The following is a 19,451-nucleotide window of genomic DNA, read 5'->3' as shown; positions in this document are numbered from 1 at the left end:
ATTAGTGTTGCAAGTAAACTTACATGAACACTGCAATGAAGTTACTGTGAAAATTCCCTGGTTGCCACACTCTGGCACCTGTTTGGGTACACTGAGGGAGAATTTAGCGTGGCCAATGCACTTAACCAACACGTTTTTCAGATTGTGGGACGAAACCAGAGCACCTGGAAGAAACCTGTGCAGACACAGGGAGAAGGTGCAAACTCCACACAGACAGTGACCTAATCCAAGAATCAAACCCAGATCCCTGGTGCTGTGAGGCAGCAGTGCTAACCACGGTGCCACCTGGAACAACTGTATTGCGACTGTAGTATTTTCCTCCATCCTGCACAGATGTAAGCGTCTGTTTGTCTGTAACAACTCACTCATAGTGAACCACATGTACATAGTTTCAACTATACTCCATGCAGAATGAATTCACTAATTAATGTATGAAAATAGCATCTGGTCAAGCATCTGCAAAAAAGGTGCATGTGTGAGCCATTCTAAAAATAGCTCATTTCCTGCCCAAAAGGATGTCATGTGCTTTTTTTCTGAACATACGGTTTATTTCTGTTGGAACAGTCCCTCAGAATGTCCACTTGTATGGGAGAGGGCCTCTGGGCAACAATGAAGGCTAAGGTTCTATCTATTTAATCTCCCACTGTGTTGAAGCAAAATAAGCACCCAAGGCTTCTGTTAGCAGCAGTCTGAGCATTCACACCAGCTTTATTCCATTCAAATATTGGTAACCTTCATCTACAAATGGTGGAGTGCTGAGATTTTGGACGTGCCCATCCTTCAGTCCATCGTGAATGTAAGTAATTATGCAAGCGTTGTGGAGCTGCATTACATTGGACTTATTTTGGCTGAAGCCTTGCTAAGATGATGATAACGTTTCAGCTGCAGTTCTGCCCTACTGCAGAATGAGCACACATGATTCGTATTTAAAGAGCTGTCACATAGTCTGACTGGAAGAAAATGGCATTTGTAATTCGCCTACCTGTTCTCAAATCATGAGAGGGATGGGAGGACATTTGTAGCCAGTTGTTTTTGCTTTCATCTTGACCTCAATAATCATTAGGAAAAAAGCTCCAGCATTTGTATTTTTGAACCTAAACATGTGTTCAGCAATTTTTGATGTCTGGAAACGAAAGAGCAAAATATTCTCTTTTAGAAAATTGCTCCATCAGCCATTTCAATGTTATAGAAGTAACTGACAGATTCCATAGGTTTTTTTTAAAAATTCCTGGATCTGCTGCTGCTTGTTAATATGTCATTTTGCTGGGAAAATGATTGGTGCTCATAATTCTCACCATGTCAAATAAGGTATTTCGGACACCCAAAATGAACTTGCACAAGAGCCTCTTGTCACAATGATTATTCCACTGGCCAGGATAAATTTGCACAGTATTGTGATGTCTCATCACCTGATAAGGGGTATGCTACCCTCCTGTAAAGACATGTACCCTTTCCTCTGCATTTTTTTCCTGCACACACACCTGCATCTGAAAAATGGGCCCCTCGCTCTCAAGCTTCTGCAGCTGCCAAGAGGCACATAGGAATAACCGGGGGGAATTTCTGTTTTATTTTTCTTCGTGTCCCGTGCTGTAAAAGGAAGTAAAAACCTCAAGTTACTGTTTTCCCAGAGCGTTGTGGTTGAAGCTGGAAATAAGTTGAGGAATAGAGTTAAAGCTACTTTGTGGTCTCAAATGTTAGTGTGCATGCCTGGTGCTACTGTATTTGACTGTAGCTAAAAGGAGAAAAAAAAACATATAGCCACCATATATGTATAGCAGTCTGAAAATCATGAACATGATATCAATGCACTAAAATATTTAGAGAGAACACAGTAGTTTTTAAGATTCGACATAAACTAAATAATTCACCTCCAATGATTGTATAAATATGCAAATTAAGCACACATAACAGAGCACAAATAAACAGAAAAATCCTATTGCCTTATCTTTTATTTATCAAATAAGTTTATCCCATTTATTGGTATCACAAGTAGGTTTACATTAACACTGCAATGAAATTTCTGTGAAAATCCCTTAGTTGTCACACTCCAGCGCCTGTTCAGGTACACTGAGGAAGTAATTAGCATGGCCAATGCACGTAACTAGCACATCCTTTGGACTGTGGGAGGAGACTGGAGCACCCAGAGCAAGCCCATGCAGGCATGGGGAGAACGTGCAGACTCCGCATTAATAATGACCCAAGCCGGGAATCAAACCTGAGTCCATGGTGCTGAGGCAGCAGTGCTTACCACTGTGCTGCCCCTATACAGTTTATAGCTTTGTATCACTGGCCCAGGTCTGATTAATTGCAGGTTCAAATAAATGACTTGGTTATTTAGAGAGAAAGATATAGAAATCTCTGCAGTTTTGTGTTGTATTGTCGCTGTATTAAGAATCAGCCTATGTTCTGTAGTCATTTTTATGTATGTAATTTGTAAGTGTAAAGACTGGTGGGTTTTATGAGCATGAAGAGCACAAAAAAGATCATATTGAAAGTTATTTCCACAACAGTAAGCATTTATACAATGTACATAATGTAGAAATACCTCCCAAAGTACTTGACAGACATGTATTTGGATAAAAATGGATTCTAGATATTAGGAGACAAAAAGTTGGTCAAACAGGTGTATTTTAAAGGAGGTTCCTAGAGCAGGAGTAGGAGATGAATATACAGTGGAGATCAGGGAGGGAGCTCCAGTTTCTCTGACCAAGACTGCGGAAAGAACAGCTGCTAGCAGTGGGGCATTGATTTGAGGGAGTGCACAAAGCAGGGATTAGAGAAGCACGGAAATTGTGGGGAGAAGGGTTATTGGGCTTGAGTAGGTTAAAGGAATGAAGATGGACAAGCCCACAAAGAAATATGCATTTTAGATTGGAGGCATGGGAGGATCAGAAGTATAGTGCACTGAGAACAGAAGAATAATGGCTGAGCAGGATTTGGTGCAGGATAAGAAAAGGGCACATGATTAGAGATTTAGATGAGCTGATATCTATTTAGAGGCATGGAGGATGGAATGCCAACAAACAGAGCATTGGAATATTTCAGTCTGCAGATGACAAATGCATGAATAGTGTTTCAATACCCAGTAGGTTGAGGTAAGGCATATGCAGGCTATGTTGGAAATGGAACTAGGTGGTCTTGATGAAGGGGCGGATATGGAATCAGAAGCTACTCTGGATTGAATTGGATATCAGAAATTAAAATGTGCTGATTCAATCCGAGACATTGACCTGAGAGAGGGATCAAGTTATAGCAAGGATACAGAATTTGTAGCAGAGGCCAAACTCTTCAGCAACTGGCCTTCCTAATTTTCTTTTCCTGGAGTCCCCTGCATGAAGGCTGATCCTTTATAAATATTCACCAAACCATAGCAAAGTGCTGTTTTTTTTTACTGCGAGTAGAACAATGAGGCAAGCCCCGAATCTACCTCAGCCCAAATTCTGATTGAACCCTGTGTTGTTGGCGTTAATCTGACCCACACATTAGCTACCTAGTCAAATAAGCTAGCCAACTGTAACCGTAATGGGGAGAAATTATGGCTCATGTAGTACTTGATATTCAACAAGCAGTCCAACATTGCAGAAGCAAGGGAAAAATTGAGATAGAAAGTTTGTGTCAGATGTTTTCGATGAAGCTGCCCACATATCTTCAGATTGCGCTGTCAAAGAGCACATAAGCCAGCAAGAAGGAGCCATGGATAGATACTTTGGGACTCCCATTTTAATGGTGAAACGTTCTAAAAGCTGTAAGCAATGTATGACTACCTGCTTTTCAAAGAAAGTACTTAGTCCCATCAATCCTTAGTAGACAATTAGCAAATTTAAGGCATTAAATTTATTGAAGTTAACATTAGGTGTTGAAATTTATTTTCTTCTACTGAATAGCAATCATTATTCAGCGCATCAGTGAGGGTTAAAATTAGTTTGTTGACCAATCTATTGTGGCAAAAAGTATTTTTCCTTTATTGGCAGTGTTGAAATTTATTTTTTCCTCTAAAACAGTTGAATTAGATAAAGTTTGAAATAAAAATATAAAAATCTGAAACATGTGCCCATTCCACCATGAACCCACTCACTTCTAGCTTGAGAGAAGCAGGGCAGGTGACCAATCTCCTTCCAGAAGGCAGCATGCTCATTTAAACATTTGAACGAGGCTGCATGACTCCAATTTCTTTTCTCTGTTCCTGCTTTGACGCTTAGTGCATCAGTTTCCCAGGATTCAGAAAATCCAGCAGATTTGGTCACCTGCTGGATTTCTGAGAGTCCTAATAAACCCTGCCCTTGAGCCTTATATTGAAACGGTGGCCAAAATATGAGGGTTCACCTAATATTAAATTCACTGACTCTCCTCCCCAGAATGGGTGGCTCAGCTGCCTCCAAACCCACAGCGGCAAAACTGGAAATAGGCATGTTTGTGGCAGGTTAGGGTCATGTTTCACATTTTTAATTTATCCTTCTGCATTTATGGGGGATTAAAATTCCACCTTTGTCTCCTCATGATAGATTAGTTATTTAGTATGCCTAAGGAGAGAATTCATGTGGCAACATGTGACATGTCCCAGTAGTTGTTTGTTGTATCTGTAATTCTCAGATACTTTCGACCAGTTTGCTTACTCAAAGTTTTACCCCCATGACCTTATTTGCAAGATGGACAAAGGACAAACACAAGTAATGGTTCAATAAGTTTATTAGTAATACTGTTAATCCTTAAATTATCCACATGCCATTTTTAATTTTAGGTGTTGGGCAGAAAAAGCCAGCCTTCAGGTTATAAGGGTCATGAGACTTTCTTATGAGAATGGCCAGTGTCACTGACATTGTTTAGCACAAGAACCTAAACATTGTGATACTTTGGGCTGAATTATTCAATCCGGAGAAGGTTCACGAGCATGATCCCAGGAATGAAAAGCTTGACGTATGAGGAGCATTTGAGGACTCTGGGTCTGTACTTGATGGAGGTTAGAAGGATGAGGGGGGATCTCACTGAAACTTACAGACTATAAAAGGGCCTGTATAGAGTGAATGTGGGGAAGATGTTTCCATTAGTAGGAGAGACTAGGATCCGAGGGCACAGTCTCAGAATGAACGGACGACCCTTTAGAACCGAAATGAGGTGCAGTTTCTACGGGCAGAGGGTGGTGAATCTATGGAATTCGTTGTCGCAGAAGGCTGAGGCGGCCAGGTCATTTAAATCAGAGATAGATAGGTTCTTGTTTGACAAGAGGATCAAAGGCTATGGGGAAAAGGCAGGAGTGTGGAATTCAGAAACTTATCAGCTGTGATTGGATGGCAGAGTAGACTCGATGGGCTGAATGACATAATTCTGCTCTTATATCTTGTGATCTTATTCCTCGTTGGGGTTGGATCACATGGTGTGGGTACAATTTCACCTGGCCTGCATGCTTGTTTCCACATTTCATCCTGCCCCATGGGCCACTTTTCCAGAGACAGGATTGGTGGTGGTGGAAGGTGCAGGGAGGGGTGGTGAGCAGGGTGAGGTGCATAGCTGGCCTCCTTCCTACAAGGTAGCCAGTTCAGTTTGTTAAAGGCTGATTAAGTCCTATTATCAGAAATTTCCCCTCCTGATAGAAAATGGCCTCAACAGCTGCTGAAGTTAAAGTTAAAACAAGTTGGAAAGAGGCCTCCCCTCTTATTTGGAGCACCTTCTCTTTCCAAAAAAATTACCCGCTACCTTAGTCTTGGTCCACCGCCTCTTTAGTTAGACACCATCAAGCTGCTATTTGGCCAATTGGACATAAATCACAACCAGATCACTGTTACTCACGGGGTACTGGAATTAATTGAGGCAATGTGTATGCCATTCATCGGTTGGAGAGCTGACAGAAACCCTGTGTCTTTTCTTTTGGGAAGGCCCAGTGTATTAAATGCCGCTGATGCTCTTGACATGTAGATGGGGTGGAAGTCCTGCCTGCTGAGAGCTGCCAGCCAACCAGAGGCTAAGAACTCTGTGAGTGGCAGCGCCCCAGGAGGTGATGACTACTTCCAGTAAGACATCAATCTAAGGCCCAGGATTGTCTCTGGATTCCCCAACCACAGGTAGGGTGATGCTGGGAATTGGGGTCATGGCCAGCGTAGCTTTCGCAGAGGAAGGGATGGGGCCACAGGGGAAAGAGGTTCAGCAACAAGGGCACAGGTGCTGTTAAAATAATAAATCACCCAAAAATTGATTTCATTGATGGTAGAGCAATTATTTACACTTTGTCAACACATCAAGATTGTTTGCAAATTTGAAGTCATGTTCCAGCCACGTAGCTTCACCCTCATTAACTCCACCTCTGACATTACCTAACTCAGCCCCTTCCTCAGCTGATCAGTTTCTAAAACATTCATCCATACCTTTCTTACCATAGACCTAGCTGTTCCAATGTTCTCCTGATTGGCCTCCCACATTCTACCCTCTGTAATCTTGAGAATATCCAAAACTCTGCTACCTACGTCCTCACTTGTACCAAGCCTTGTGATTGCAAATCTACAAATCCTTCCATGCCCTCATCCCCTCCATATCTCTGTAATTTCCTCCAACTACACAATCCTCTATGATATCTGGGCTCCTCTAATTCTGGCCTTTTGAGCATCCTTGATTTTAATTGTGGTGCTACGCCTTCAACTGACCAACCCCAAGCTCTATAATTTGCAGCGTACACCTCTCCCTCTCTCTAGCTTTACCTTCCTCAGTTAAGACATTAGTTTAAACGTCTCTGACCAAACTTTTGGCCATTTGCCCTAATTTTGCTATAATATACTATAAATGCTGCTATTTAATACTTCTGTAAGTGCCTTAGGGTGTTTTATCCCTATTAAATATGCTATATAACTACATTGCTGTTGTTGTATATTTATTCTGCCTGTGAGGCCTCTGGACATGGGCTTGTCAATCAGAACTACTGTTAGACACTCAGTGATGCACATGGACATGTAATGGCGTCACTTTGTTTGAATACCAGGTGCCTTCTTGCTCAGGTTTTATGTATCCATCAATGCTTTGACAAGGCACAGCTGCCTGGCTTGTAGATCAAGGCATCCATTCTGTGTTGTGAGGACCTTTAGTGTTCTGGCATCATGTTGTTAAATCACGGCAAAAAAAGGTTGAGGTCATTCACATTTCCTTCCATGTAATAAAATATCTTAGAGAAAAAACAATTGACCTCTTGAAAGATGGACCAATTGATTAGTAACAGTTCAAGGATTATTGGATTTTTAAACCAAATGCGTACTGATATTTATTCAGCTTACCCCCAAGGCAACAGAATTATTTTTCAGAAAGCAATTAACGAAATTTATTTTACGTTATTATAATACTGCACATAATTACAAATTAAATGGAAAGATTGCATCTCAAATTCCTAATAAATTAAACTGAATATTTAAAGGCACATGCTGTAGCACAGAACTTCTGAGATCTAGCAGTTTTTTTTTCACCTTTGCTGTAATCAGGAAATATGATTGTGCATAGGGGTGCATTTTTGAGGCTACATCCCCTGTGGTTCTCACATGCAGTCAGAATCAATTAGAAATGTTGCACATGATTTTTTTATCTGTTAATATCAATTAATGGAAAATGATCATGGGAGATACCTGCAATTTTCCAATGTACACTAGCTGCATAAGTCTCCTTAAAATGTACCTGAATAGAAAATCTCTGAGTGTAATGGTTCTGGTGAGTATAATGTTACATGTCTGTTCTGTTATTTATGCATTACATTTGTATCTTCATATCAATGTTTCTGGTTGTTCTCCTTTTTCCTTTGTGGAATTCGGAAGCTGAGGACTTTGGATTCAGTGCCTGTGGGACTGGTTTTCATGGGTGCGCTGCTGGCTGGAACCAGTAAAGTAGCGCAGTACTGCGGTTACCACTGCTGCCTCATTGCTCCAGCAACTCGGGTTCAATTCTGGCCTCGGGTCACTGTCTGTGTGGAGTTTACACATTCTCCCCATGTCTGCATGAGTTTCCTCCGGGTGCTCCGGTTTATTCCCACGGTCCAAAGATGTGCAGGTTAGGTTGATCCCCATGCTAAATTAACCCTAGTGTCAGGGGCATCAGCACAGGGTAAAATATGAGGGGTTGCGGGAATAGTGCCTGGGTGGGATTGTTGTCAGTGCCGACTCGATGGGCCAACTGGCCACCTCCTGCACTGCATGGATTGTACGATTCTAAGTCTAAATATCTTCTGTCAAAAAGTTGGTGCTGGTTGAAGACTCAACTGAAGTGTTCACATTTTGTTATGTTTGCAGGTATTAGTGACGTGGCTGACTGACAGTCCTGCTTCTATGAATGTAATGTGATTGAGTGGAAAGCCAGTGTGGATCTTCTGTGTGTGAGCCAGTAATCGCAGGAGGTGAGTGCAGAACCATGTCTGATACAATAAATTGTCATGAGTCACATATAGTGATTACATTTATTTATGATACGATGTTCAAGCTGTAATAGGGAATCAGTAATGTTCTTGAAATACTAAGGTCAAGCATTCGCAGATTTATTATGTTTATGGTATTGCAATAAATAGTAGTTAAGTATTTATTTATATGGTTCTCACAGTGATACCCGATGTTCAAGACATTCAAATGCCTTTCAGTTCTGAGTATTCAAGTCGGTCAAATCCTTTGAATCCAAATTTTTATTACAGTCCACTACTTCTCATACCTTACCCCTCCTACATAGCCATCAGCATGTTTCCACATTATACGATTATGTTAGAAGATAAAAGGAACTGCATGCCAGTTATTAATAACCAATTCATTATCAAATAATTAGCTAATTAACTGAATTCCTCAGTCAAAAACTCCTTCCCTATGGCAATGATGAACTGGTAAAGCACCCTGTTTTGTTCTCATATCGCATGTTTCTTGATTTAATTGCGAATGCACAATGTGTGGTTAATATGGTTTGTAAGTTATAGGCGCAGATTGAAGTATGGAAATACGATGCTGAGACAATAGCAGGAACCCAGCTCAAATAAGACAGGGCTGAGTGTTCAGGAAAGATAGAAAAGGAAGAAAAGAAGGAGGAGTGGTGGTATTAATTAAGGAGAGCATTGTAGTGCTGAAGAGAGAGAATATCTCAGAAAGGTCAAGGATAGTATCTATTTGGCCAGAGCTAAGGAACAAAGAAGATGCAGTTACATTACTCAGTGTAGTGTATCAGCCAGCAACTAGTGGAAAGGCTATAGAGGAAGAAATTTGCAATGGAATTATTAAGAGATGCAATAATTATAAAGTAATTATAGAGGGGTGGCACAGTAGTTAGCACTGCTGCCTCACAGTGCCAGGGACCTGGGTTTGATTCCAGGCTTGAGTCACTGTCTGAATGGAGTCTGTATGGTCTCCCTGTATCAGTGTGGGTTTCCTCTGTGTACTCTGGTTTCTTCCCACAGTCCGAAAGATGTGCTGGTTAGGTGCATTGGCCATGCTAAATTCTCCCTCAGTGTACCCGACCAGATGCTGGAGCGTGGTGACTAGGGGATTTTCACAGTAACTTCATTGTAGTGTTAATGTGTAAGCCTACTTGTGACACTAATAAATAAGCTTTATAAAACCTTAGATGTACATGAATTGTTGAACAAGTTGAGAAAGTGTTTAATAAGGCATAAAGTAATAGGCTGTATTAAGCGGGACATAGAGAACAAAGGCAAGGAGGTTATGTTGAACTTGTATAAGTCACTAGTTCAGCTTCAGCTGAAGTTGTGTTTAGTTCTGAGCACCACACTTGAGAAAAATGTGGACCCATTGGAGAGAGTACAGAAAAGATTCATGAGTATGATTCCACTGGGATGGAACATCAGTTATGAAGGTGGATTCGAGAACTTGGGACTATTTTTCTTGGAGAAGACAAGCCTGAGAAGAGATTTGATCGAGGTATTTGAAAGCGTGAGGGCTCTGGACAGGATAATTAGGGAGAAATGTTTCCAACCCATGAAAGCATCAAGAATGAGAGAGCTCAGATTTAAAGCAATTTGCAATGTTTGAGCTCAGTTGGCTGGACAGCTGATTACTGATGCAGAATGACACCAACTCCCGTACTGGCTGAGGTTACTCATGAAGACTCGTCTTCTGAAACTTGCCCCTTGCCTGAGATATGGTGATCCTTAGGTCACATCACCATCAGTCAGCCCTCCCCCTCTAAAGGGAGAGCAGTCTATGGATACTTGGGATTTTGGAGACCTTACTTCTTCTTAACAACTAGCTGGTGCTTCAAGTCTCTGTCTGTCCGGTGGTCACCATCTTAGAATTGCTGTGTAGTGTGACGATTCTAAGACATGGCAATTTAAGAATCATATTTCCTTACTTAACAAACAACTGCTAAAAGTTAAAATTACTATCATATTAAATCACTCCAAACAAATTGCTGGTTTTTAATCCTGCTGTCACAGTGGGTAATCACTTCCTTATATTGATTACTGTTTGTTTTAATTTCTGGCAGCACTGACCCATGGACTTGTGACCTCTGTTTGTAATGTTAATGGCTGTGCCCAATAACATTGAAATTTTCTTAAAATAACAAAAATGAATTGGCAAAGTTCTGTGTCATTATATGTAATCAGGCCTCTTGGCCTTTTGGCTAAGATCAAGTGTAGTATTGACATGCTGTACTTGGTTGAAGCCACTAGGTTATGTTTTAGCTTCATTTGAGGCAATTTTTAAAAGCGGCATCTCAGCCTTTTGGCTATGATGCACATGAGATCAAGCCTTGGAGGAGGAGCTATGCCTACTCCAATCAGCTTGGATCATGTACATCAAGCCCAAAACAGGAGGTGAGAGCCCTGTCTTGTCAGCTTGGATCAGGACTGTCTCAACTTGTTGAGACTCTGAATTAGACTTGATTGGATTGAATTGGAATAAGAACAAAAAAAATCACATTGTCATCCCAGAAATTGCCTAGCCTTTATTAACTGAGCAGAAAAAGTTTCAGCCTGGTGAGGAACTGCAATGTCTTCCTGTCGATCAAGTGGTCACACGAGAACATGTGATTACAAAAGAGGTCACATGTCGTGAGCATGGGAGTTATCCATAGATTGTGGCCAGAGCGTAAAAATTGCAGTAGCTATAAACTGTTCTGTGTTGAAGTCCTTGCAGTCAGTGATTCAGGAACCCAATACATTTTCACTGCCATTTGTATACGGTATGCTTTACTTTCCACAATGCCATTACTTAGCATGGAAATGTGATTTTCTGTTCTCAGGATGATGACAACCCATAGGGAAAAAAAAATAAGCTGCTGCTGCTTCTGTACTTGTTCCAAGTAAAAATGTCAGAGATTATTTAAAAAATATTTTTCCACCACATTTTGAAAGTTTGGATTTTTCTGTTTCGAGAAAGCGATGAGTATTCATTTTGAATGCATTCACAGATGTTTCACAGGTTGTAATTTCTATTGACCATGCACCATGTAGACTTTGTTTAATTTCTTTGTACACATTTGCGTCATTCCTCAAACACCTTTAGGACAGATGAGGCATTATGTTCGATTATGTGTACTTACCTCAGTAAATGGTTGGATAAGATCGGAAATATTTTACTCCCGTTCTATTTAAACCTTATGACAAAAACATTCAATGCAAACTTTATCATTAAACTGCAGAGAACATAACTGTGTGTGTGTGTGTGTGTGCACATTTGACACTAGTGGAATAATCAATGCTAAAATCCAGGTTACTGGTGACACAGATGCTCCTCTAATGTAATATTAGATTGATGGATCCATATCCCTCTATTCTCTGCCTTTTCATGTATCTATCTAAATGCCTCTTGAACTTTGTTATAGAATCTGCTTCTACCAGCACCTCTGGCAACATGTTCCAGGCATTCACCACCCTCTGTATGAAAAACTTACCCCTTACATCTCTTTTAAACTTTCCTCCTCTCATTTTCAAGTTGTGCCCCTGAGTAATTGACCCTTACACCCTGACTCTTGACTATCCACTCTATCAAAGTCTGTCATAATCTTCTAACTATCAGGTCCCTGCTCATCCTCTGACGCTCCAATGGAAACAATCCAAGTTTGTTCAACCATTCTTCGTAGTCCATATCCTCCAAACCAAGCAAAATCCTGGTAAGTCTCATATGCACCCTTTCCAATGCATCAACATCCTTCCAGGAGTGTGGCGACCAGAATTATACACAATGCTCCAAATGCAGCCTATATAGCTGCAAAATGATTTTCCAGTTCCTATATTCAGTGCCCCAACTGATGAAGACCAGCATGCCGTATGCCTTCTTGACTACCTTGTCCACCTTCGGGGAACTGTGGATCTGCACACCTAGATCCCTCTGTATGCTAATATTTCTAAGACCTCAACCATTTACTATATATTTTAATGATGTGTTTAATGGAAGTGTTTTGGAATGAATTGGTTTGTATCAGTAGGGTTAGCAGATTGCTATCCAAATTGGTCAGTTTTCTCCAACTGGCTTATATATGGGAAAATGTGTCTCAAGGCAATAATCATATGATTGAGCCAGCCTAGATAGTATCTTTCATTCATCTTCTAGCCAAATTAATCTTTGTTTCCTGAATGCAAATAAATCTGAGGGTAGATTCCCTTACAGTTTGTACTGCAAGTCATTGCATTAATTGCAGTGCAGCAATCTTAAGAGCCCCTCCGCTATTCCTAATCTTATTCATGGATACAATGTAAGGATGCTTAAGTAAAGCAGGTTCCCCTAGTTCTCAGTTAGTTGCTGTCAGCTTGTTCTTTTTCCTAGTTCTTTCTCTAGTTTCTCTCCCAACTCCTCTCATATCTCCACTGAACTATTCCTATCCAAGACCCATTGCCTGTGTCCTTGATCCTATTCCCACTAAATCTCTAAAGTACGGAGGAGGTTATTCTTCGATTCTTCAGCCCATCGAGTCTGTACTGACTGTCTGACAGAGTATCTTACCCAGGCCCTCTCCTCCATCCTATCCCCGCAATCCTTCACATTTATCGGGGCTTATCCATCTAACCAACACATCTTGGAACACCAAGGGGCAATTTAACATAGTCATACAACCTAAACTGCTCATTTTTGGACTGTGGGTGGAAATCGGAGCACCCAGAGGAAATCCACGTAGACACAGGGAGAATATGCAGACTTCACACAGTCACCCAAGGCTGGAATCAAACCCGGATCCCTGGAACTGTGAGGCAGCGTTGCTAACCACTGTGCCATCATGCTGCCCTACCATCAGTTGGCCCTGAGTGAGTAATTAATGTCTATTTAAAGGCCCTATTTTTCTGCTGCTGGTATTATCTCAGTGGCTGAAAGGGGGTTCACCATGCAGGAAGTTTCACAAGCAAATCCATGCAGGTTTGCTTACTGAGCCCCTGTTGGGAGGCAGTGGGCATTGTCTATTATTCAAAGGCAATTGGTGTCTGATCAAAGGACCCAGCACTGCACTTGGCTTGCTGCTGACCTACCTGACTCATTCCTCGCTCTCCCCATCTTTCCTGCCATCCTTCACTCATAATCTGGGATTCAGCAACAATACTAGACTCATGGCAGATGTCATATATGCTACCTCTCCAGTGGTGTTCCTGTTCAATAGAAATGCTAGTCTTTGATTAACCAGCAGCTCTTGGCACACGGGACTTCTACATCCGGAGTCCTTAATCCAGGAACATCTGCCACTGTCCAGTTAAGTACCTGAGTGGTATATGGTACAGCAACCTTACCTAAAAAGCCATCCCCGATGTGTATATAACAAGGTACAATTTTTTCCTTAGTCCTTCTTAACTTATCTGCAGCCTTTGATATGGTTGATCACACTATCCTTCTCCAACCCATTCCATTGTTGTCCAGTTGGGTGGTGGATCTGTTCTCATATGGTTCCATTCTTACCTATCTAATCATAACCAGAGTATTGCTTGCAAAGTCTTCTTTTCCTGCTCTGACATCAATTACTTCTGATGTCCCCTCCTATTCTCATTGATATTCTGCTCCTTTTTGACAACATCCAAAAACACACTGTTAGTTTTTACATGTATACTGGACGTACAAGTGAGAAACAGAGTTTGGTCACTGCTTCTGGACATTATTGGGAGGTGGCCAAAGGGCTGCTCGCTGCCAAGTGCTAAGAGGGGCTGCTTAATAGCTCCATTTCCGTTCTCTACAATATTATACCAGTTGTTTCATTAAATATCAAGCCCTCTAACTATCAATCTCATACCCCCTTGTCTTCCCACCTACTTTCTGCCAGCTTATGCTGACCCATGCATATCTGATACTAAGGACCACCGACCCTTTGTACCAAACCTTGTCCCCCCTCCATTCTCATTGTGCTGCATAGCCCTTGATAGCCCTTTGTACCAAATTAATGCTAACTTGTACCAACTCATCTACCACCTTTTGCCCTACACCATCTATGCTAACTCATCTAGTATCCAGATTGGGCAGCTTTCAGGAGCCATGTTACGATGAAACAAAATAAAGTAGTAAATATCTTTAAGCATTTACTATCATAAAAATGTATTTCCCATCCCTAGGCAACTATGGATGGGCAATAAATGCTGGCCAGCCAGCGACACCCATGTTCCATGAATGAATACAAAAAGAGCATTCAGGGTTTATTATGGTAACCCTTAAGGTAATGTCAACAAACAGCTATTGTAATTGTTAGAGCAAATGTATTTTTGATTCTCACTGGCACAGGCAGGTTGCTTTTTTACTTTTGAAGGTCTGGGCATTAAAATAATGGTACATCTTGACAGTTTTACCTTATCCGCACTTTAAAGTTAAAGTTTATTTATTAGTCACAAGTAGGCTTACATTCACACTGAAATGAAGTTACAATGAAAATCCTCTAGTCGCTACATTCCAGCGCCTCTTCAGGTACACTGAGGGAGAATTTAGCATGACCAGTTCACCTAACCAGTGCATCTTTGGACTGTGGGAAGAAACTGAAGTACCCAGAGGAAATCCACGCAGACATGGGGAGAATGTGCAAACCCTGCATAGACAGTGACCCAAGCTGGGAATCGCACCCAGGTGCCTGGTGCTGTGAGGCAGCAGTGCTAACTACTGTGCCACTCTGCCGCTCTTTAGGAGCATTTATGATTACACTAAAAATTTGTATGCCCTCACATTGATTAAGATCCTTGGTGTAGTGAAAGTAGGATCCATTTCAACTCAGCACAAAGTTCATTTGGCCGTGCTGAGTTCATGTTTCCTGCCTGTGTGAGTTAGCCCTGTCCCCTACCCCCACTGCCGAAAATTGGACCTGCTTGAAATGGAGATGGAGCTCTCGGATCCAGGTCTCATCATTCTGGAAGCTTTGTGGAATCTCCACGACTCAGCGCAAATCTGAATCCACATCTGTTACAAGTTTCTCCGACCTCCATTTCTCAAACTGAAAATGTCGACATTTGAAAAGTTGATGAAGACAACTTAAAACATGGTCGGGGGGAGGGTAGTTTGGAGCAAGAGTTTGAAAGATTCACCACACCATTAGGAAGAAGATGACAAAGAAAGAAAGATGGATAAGGTTTGATAAGGTGCTGCACAAAAGGTTGCTTCAGAAGGTTAGGGGGCATGGAGTTGGGGGTAAGGTGTTAGCGTGGATAGAGGATTGGTTGTCTAATAGGAGGCAGAGTGTTGGTATCAATGGGTGCTATTCTGATTGGCAGTTGGTGACTAGTGGAGCGCCGCAGGGATCGGTGCTGGGGCCTCAGCTATTTACCATTTATATAGATGATCTGGAGGAGGGGGCTGAGTGCGGGGTAACAAAATTTGCTGATGACACGAAGATGAGTGGAAAAGCAAATTGTGCGGAGGGTGTGGAAAGTCTACAGATGGATCTGGATAGGCTGAGCGAGTGGGCGAGGACCTGGCAGATGAAGTACAATGTTAGCAAGTGTGAGGTTATCCACTTTGGCAGAAATAATAGTAGGAGGAATTACTATTTAAAGGGCGAAAAGCTGCAGCATGCTACGGTGCAGAGGGACCTGGGAGTCCTTGTGCATGAGTCGCAAAAACCCAGTCTGCAGGTGCAGCAGGTGATCAAGAAGGCGAATGGGATGCTGGCCTTTATAGTGAGGGGGCTAGAATATAAAAGTAGGGAGGTCTTGCTTCAACTGTACAGGGCACTGGTGAGGCCACAGCTGGAGTACTGTGTGCAGTTTTGGTTGCCGCACTTGCGCAAGGATATTTTGGCCTTGGAGGGAGTGCAGAGGAGGTTCACTAGGCTGATACCGGAGATGAGGGGGTTACACTATGACAAGAGATTAAATAGACTGGGTCTGTACTCATTGGAGTTTAGAAGGATGAGGGGGGATCTTATAGAGACATATAAGATAATGAAAGGGATGGATAGGGTAGAGGTAGAGAGATTCTTCCCGCTCAGAAAGGACAGCAGGACTAGAGGGCACAGCCTCAAGATAAGCGGGGGGGCGCAGTTTAGAACAGAGTTGAGGAGGAACTTCTTCACTCAAAGGGTGGTGAATCTCTGGAATTCTCTGCCCGTTGAAGTGGTGGAGGCTACCTCACTAAATATATTTAAGTCACGGGTAGATAGGTTTTTGACAGACAAGGGAATTAAGGGTTATGGGGAGAAAGCGGGAAAGTGGAACTGAGCCACTTCAGATCAGCCATGATCTTATTGAATGGCGGGGCAGGCTCGAAGGGCTAGATGGCCTACTCCTGCTCCTATTTCTTATGCTCTTATGTTCTTATGGATGACCATATGAGGAAAAGGGAAAGGCAGATGGGAGCATTTGACGCCGATCTACTTACATTCTCAAATAAACCTGAAGCCCTAACTTGCTGGTCGGGAAAAGAGGACACTGGCAATGTCAATGTTGATGATATCTATAAATGACAGATAACTCAAGTAGCAGTGATTGGCAGTACAACTGCAAATGCAGTGGTGATAAGGGTTTCGCTAATTAGGAGGGCCGATTTAAATTTTTGCAGTCCAGACTGCTTTGTTGTCTGCCAGGTGTTAAGAAACAATTTGAATAGACTCAGGAAAGATTGTGCAAGGGAAGGGATAGCAATAAGGTATCCTAGTACATGTGGGAGCTAATAATATAAATGAAAAATTGGTCTGATGTACTGGAAGATGAGTTTTGGAATTTGGAATTTTTGTTGGAATTCTCCACCAGATCATTTACCTTTGCAACTTCATAGTAAAATCGACTGCAGTTTTTATGTAATATACATTTTATCCCATGGAATCCTATTATTCATAGATTTCTAAATTGAGTATAAATAACAAAGAAAGCAAAGCACCATTCTGTACACAGCAGATGAAGGCTGCCTGCACCCTTTTAGCTCAGATCAAAATCTGCATTGATATTGTGTTTGCCCCTATCAACAAGATGAGAATTTTTTTTTTCCCCTGAGCCACTGCTGTTAATGTCTGTGCAGCTTTAATTTCAGTACTCATACCTGTCCTTTGTAGTGAATGTCACTTAGGGCTTTGAACACCACTCCCTTTCACTGCAAATATGCTTTCAGGAATGTCATTCATTGCGGTGACATAATTGTCAAAGACGTTATTTTGACTCCTCAGTTGTATGGACCAGCATGCCTGGAATAGCTTTAGCAATGTTTTCAAACATTAATTATTCCCTTGAAAGCTGCAGTTCAAACGATTCAGCCCATTTAACCTTTTAGCCGGTAATGAGTTTTTTTCTCCCGATTTAATAAGGATTCACACTTTTTCTGACTACTCTGTGAGAGGAAGAATTAAGTTGGGAGCAGCTGAGGACTGACAGTTAAAGGTAAGCAAATAGTAAAAGCGTGTCATGAACAAGTAGATGCATGATTCCTTGGATTGGTGATACAGGATCATTCAGGAGAATCAACAGGATATTCTTTTTAAAAGAAAGGCTGGAAATTGTTCTTTTTTGGAACTTAAGATATTTGACAAGCAGTATATCATATTAGATTTTGTTGTGTACATATTAATAATCTATTGGATAATCCCTGTAAGCTTTCTTTCCAGTCAGAGTTGCTTTAAGATTAACCATGAATCAGACTATTGTAGTATTAACTGATGAATATCAACAGTGCTCCCAAAAAAATTACAGTATTTGAGCCCATTGGGGAAAGTAATAAATAATGAACAAATAGTTCTTGTCTCTTCCCTTATGTTTCTGTGCATACTTCTCCCTCCTTTTCTTTGTACAAAAAGAGATTTTGAGTGAATGATTTAAGGAATTGGGTCGATCCCAGCTGTTCTCTTGTCCAAAACACAGTCACTTACCTGTGCAAAGAAAATACCAGATTTGAAGAACAAAGTTGTTTCAGATAGCTGTTTTGCTCTTTGAGTCTCTAACATTGTGGCAGCAGGAGAGAAAAACACATGTAGACATTGTGAGAGCCCACTAAGATATGGGCTTGGGAGCTCTTGGAAAGATGGTTCAGAAGCAAATTGGGAGAATAGGTTTTAAAAATATACTGCTACTAATGCTTTTGTTGCTTGGGATCTGTTGACAGTATCTGGCAACAAACCCCAGGTAGTGTTGCAGTGTAATTCCTGATTTATGTATAATGTTAACTTCTGCTAACTAAATGCTAACTAAAACCAGATTTATTGTCGTGCAAAACAATTACCATGTGATTCAAAAGTATTAAGCAGCTTTCCTTTTTTGTGTCATTGTAAGAAAATGTGAGAAAAATGCAGAAAGTAAACCACGTATCATGTAGAAGATGCAAAGTCAGATGTATATTGTGATAACCACTACGACTTGCATGGGGAAACACTGATTGACTTCCTCGTAACACTTGTTGAACATGAGCTCCCTGGGGATTGGTGACTAACTCACCAGGTGGGGCTTGTTTACCAAGCCCTGTATAAAGCAAGCCCCTGAGTGGGCCCATTATTGTATTGTCCCAGTTGGGACCTGTTTGTGTTCACTACAGGCTTGGTTATTTTATGCAATACAGCACTGTTCCTTTACAGCTGACTCCTGCAGTTATTATACATAAATTATCTTGAATTGAATTTTCACCATTATATATGAATATATTACTGGTGCAGGCATCTGTAGGGTGAAGGTAGAAACAGGAAAGGCTCTAGACCCAAAACATGAGGGAGAATGCAGGCACAGATTGTCTAACCAATATGCAATTTCAGTCAAGGAGTGTTAATCAGAGCCAAATGGGGAAGGAAGGGAGGAATTCATTATGTAGAGCAGACAAGAGGAGAAAATAACAATCGTTCAATGCTGTCTCCTATCATTATTTCAGTTGAATGCTGCAATCACTACTGTGCACATACTGCAATGTTAAAACTGACAGCATTCTGTCTTTGTAATTTATCCTCCAGCCAATTGTTATTTTGTATACTGTTGGTAGATTCCCTCTGATGTTGCTCATGATATATCAGAGGACAGGGTTCCATAATAAGGCACGCATTACACCATTTAACACAAAATATATAATTTATGTGCAAGTATGAAGAAACTAATTTCAGTAAACCTCCCTGCTGCTTAAGTGCACCTATGTTTAACT

This window comes from Carcharhinus amblyrhynchos, chromosome 4, assembly GCF_965287045.1.
Source record: "Carcharhinus amblyrhynchos chromosome 4, sCarAmb.v2.hapA, whole genome shotgun sequence".
Taxonomy (NCBI): Eukaryota; Metazoa; Chordata; class Chondrichthyes; order Carcharhiniformes; family Carcharhinidae; genus Carcharhinus; species Carcharhinus amblyrhynchos.
The sequence above is the reverse complement of the archived record's forward strand: the minus strand, read 5'-3'. Positions refer to the sequence as shown.